This window comes from Saccostrea cucullata, unplaced genomic scaffold, assembly GCF_032062105.1.
Source record: "Saccostrea cucullata isolate Sc308-1 unplaced genomic scaffold, CSIRO_AGI_Scuc_v1 ctg5037, whole genome shotgun sequence".
NCBI classification, from domain to species: domain Eukaryota; kingdom Metazoa; phylum Mollusca; class Bivalvia; order Ostreida; family Ostreidae; genus Saccostrea; species Saccostrea cuccullata.
Genome location: NW_026930453.1, coordinates 1 through 4,337, shown reverse-complemented (window position 1 = coordinate 4,337; position 4,337 = coordinate 1).

The window sequence follows — 4,337 nt, the reverse complement described above, 5'->3', positions numbered from 1 at the left end:
CGAAAAAAATCTAACATGCACGAGAAGCATGTGGAAAAATAATTACCCCATCCCTAATTAAACTAAATTATTCATGACTTTAATAAACTATAATGGCTAGATGGAAAAATAGAATTGCATGTTAATTTGGGAACAAAGATCTACATGCAGAGGTTGAATGTCACCGTCGAATGTCATCGTCGTTTCCGGCGGAAATAAGATCCATGATTGCTGAATGGACATAAGCAATGTTTCCGGAAATTGACAATGTTAAAAAATGAATCAAACATTCCCGAAAGGACAAAAACAGCTAAAGTTTTGATAAAAATTAAAGTTTGGTTGAACAAGGACTTCTAATACGCCCCTATACCACGATGTTGTCAGATATTAGGAATTTGTCGGCAGCTCAAAGGGGACCTTCCAAGTGCACTGTATTTGTATCAATAATCAGATTCCCTTCCACAACCTACAAAATCCCACAATGTGGAGGATACAAAGTATTCATTCATTAATTTAAACAAACTATTTAGCATTTAGCACTGAATTTAGCATTTCAGAATTCCTACAATGGACTTACAGTAGAAGAAGACTTTGTGCTGTATTTAAAAACATATACGGAACTCCAAATTTACTTACCTTGTTATTGGTCATATGCAAAATTATTTCGTTAAAATCATTTTGATTGTACACTTTATTCTTCTTAAGTTCATCATACTTGAGGATGATCGAGCGTCTGAATGACAATATTTACATTTTTTGAGACCATATTTTCCAAAATTTCTATTGAAATTGAATGGGACCAACTGCTGTCCGTTACAAAAAAAACTATTATTGAAATTACATTAAGAAGAATTTGTCCAAAATCTTATGAAAAGAAGAAAACGAAAATATATCACTTTTCTGATATGGTTTCAAGTCGAGATTCTAGATATATCCACAGGGTTTGACACAAATTTTATATATTTATATATTTTACTTGAAAAGACGTTAATGGTTATTTTATTGGTATTGTAACAACTACGCTTTATGATGGATGTGGAGATAACGTATAACGAATTAATTTAAAAAACTATTTAGCATTTAGCACTGAATTTAGCATTTCAGAAATCCTACAATGGACTTACAGTAGAAGAAGAATTTGTGCTGTATTAAAAAAACATATATGTTTTATATTGGTCATATGCAAAATTATTTTGTTAAAATCGTTTTGATTGTACACTTTATTCTTCTTAAGTGCATCATACTTGAGGATGATCGAGCGTCTGAATGACAATGTTAATGGTAATTTAACAACTATGCTTTAAGATGGATGTGGAGATAACGAAGAATATTCAATCTCCAAGTCTATAAAACAATACAAAATAGGAGCAGAGCAAACATGGACCTCCAAAACATGGTAATCTACAGCTTCCCCTACTTATGCAGTTATAGACATTTATCATCTGCATATGGAGTTCAAATCTCTCAGTTGAGCCTGCTCTACGAATGTGCAATTTCTAAAAGGAGATTAATTATTGACAAACAAGTTGCTGAAACAAGAGTTCTAAGTAGTGTTATAATTGTTGTATAATCATCATTTAATAAGTACTATGCATGGTACAATGACCTTGTCAGAAAATTCAATCAAATGCTGATTAAGGTTTTTCATGAAGGGTATGGAGATAAAGAACGGTTTTCAATAGCAAAATCCATAAAACAATACAAAATAGGAGCAGAGCTAACTCGGACCTCCAAAACATGAGAAGTGGGCTCAGGTACCATGGTGGAGTAAGGATAAGGTGTGCTCCTCGTCTCAAGCGGGAAACAACGGAAAAATTCTTTGTCAATTCAGTGTATAAATAATGGACGTACATTTATATTAAAAACGTCAGTCAGCATTTGACTAAATGATAAATTGTATTTGCTGATAAGGTCATTGTATCAACCATAGAACTTACGAAATTATGACTTTAAACGGGGCTGTTAATATTGTCCTTTCATCAACTTGTTTGTCAGTAATTTAACTCGTTTTACACTTTTTTCTGTATATAAGCTCTATTAAGAATTCATTTAAATTCTCCAACAAGTTTTATTTAATGTTTGGACAAACTCCCTGTTTATGAATAATCATCATCCCAGAACAAATTACTTTTTTAAGTGCAAACATCCAAACTTTAGTTTTGGATACTTCTCTACTTATGCAATTTAGATAAATTTATTTTTAACTTTGAAAACTTGAAACAGCTATAAGTAGTTTGTTACATCTCCAATTGAGGCATGCTTACAATCTTTTAAAGAGTAACCGAGTTTAACAGCAATCATATGATTTTCCTCAATCGAGAAAATAGAAAAAAGGAAATTAATTGCAGGGCGAAGATGAAATTATGGAGTGTTATGTTTCAGATGCTTAATTATTCGTTGCCATCTGGTACATTGATGCAGGAGAACTTTGAAATGGTAGAGACTAGATTATAACAATGCATTCCCTGTAGTTTGTTACAATTAATAATTACGCTGATCACGTCATTACTGATGATGTAATGATAGATAATAACGAAGACATTATGAATGGTCCAAAATTTTGGAATCGTCGATCTTTCAAATGATTTAAAATCTTTCATTTGGCAGATTACGCCATACGATTATTCAAGCATAAAAAGACCTTGGGAATAAAATCTATATATGAAATTATAACGCCATTTGAAAGATCAAAACAGAAACTCTTATTTTTGTGCTGTATCCATTACTGCCTTACGGATCCACATTTTCCCTAGAATTCCTTACGTTGCAATAGTATATTTGAAACATCAAGGGAAAACCATAGATAAGTATAACAAAATCATAAAATTATCAATCACCAAGCTGAGTAATTCTTATATCAGTTTGTAAAAAATCCATTTCACTCCAAATATTAGATGGTATGCTTTCAATGTTAATGCATTAAGACGTCATGGATAAAAAGTCAATATGAACTGATTCTTTTGTTGCATTACATTCGTAACTTTCGGGTTTTTCGTTGGTTTCATTTCTTTCCTGTATCAAGATGCATTTGAATAACAGGCTTTTACCTCTAGAAAAAGAAACAGAAGTTCTCTCTTCTATTAAAATTAAAAAAAACATAAATGTTTGTTTGAAATTTTGGAAAAATTGTCAAGAATATGAAATTTTCTTTTGAGTTCGATTGATCCAGTAATTACATTTAGCTACTTGCTTTACTCGGTATCAATATGCATGTGTATTGTTACTGGATACATACCCTCTGGATCATTCCTTTCTCTCTTTGGGTTGGCTTCTTCCAATTCCATGTATGTGTGGATATCCTTACTCTTGATTTCTTCATATTTATCGATTCTGAAATTGAAAACAGCTCAACTACTAAAAGATTTTTGACACATATAAAAAATTACAGATTTGTTTTCATATACAAGTAATGTATTTTAAAAAACTTACGATTGCACCATTGCAATCCTATCTGCAAAAAAATTATATTGGTATTTCAGAATGAGAAAGGTACATAAATTAATATTCTACCACGATAATCCAAAACATGAAAGGAAGCTTTCGGACATTATTCTCCAATAGATCACGAACGTCATCAAAAAATTATCAGATCAGAAACATGTATCAAATTAAAAAAAATTCAAATGCATGTTTGGCTGTAGAATGAAATACTTGTTTAGACCGCATCGATATGTCGTCTTTATAAGAAATAAATATTGTAAATTTCATTAAGTTGCTGTAGTCTCGTTCAACCAGACGCTCGGCTGTCTCCGTAAACTCCAACCAGCAGAGAGTCTGGTAAAGAAACACGTAAGCGTTTGTACCCGTCACAGGGCGCTATCTTGTTTTCAATTTGAAGATCCTCTTTGAAAACAAATGTTAAACGTGTTTTTTCTTCTGGATTCTGACTTTATATTGATAAATTAATCTTTAATTTGGGACTCCAAACGAGAAATAACAATATCAATCGAAGAAATGTGTACTACGCAGGTCGGGCTACACTACTTTCACTTCTGCTTTCGTACAGAATATTTGCATGACATAATAAAACACACTTACCTATAACTGGTGGGCATTACCGTAAATAATTCCTATCTAGCATCTTTAACTTTAAGACACATAATTTTCACATCTTTAACTTATTTTTCTGCTGATTTATCATGTATTTATTTAACTCGCGTAGGTGTGTGTCTTTTCAGCCAATCAAAAACTTTACCAGAATTTTGGTAAACCTCGTTTTGGCGTTACAAACGATAATGCGTATCTTTACCAGACCCTCTGGGTGGTCGGAGATTTACGGAGACAGCCGAAGGTCTGGTTGAACGAGACTAAAAGTTGCTGATGAAGACGGTTTTTATAGCTAAGCGGGGCTATTCCAC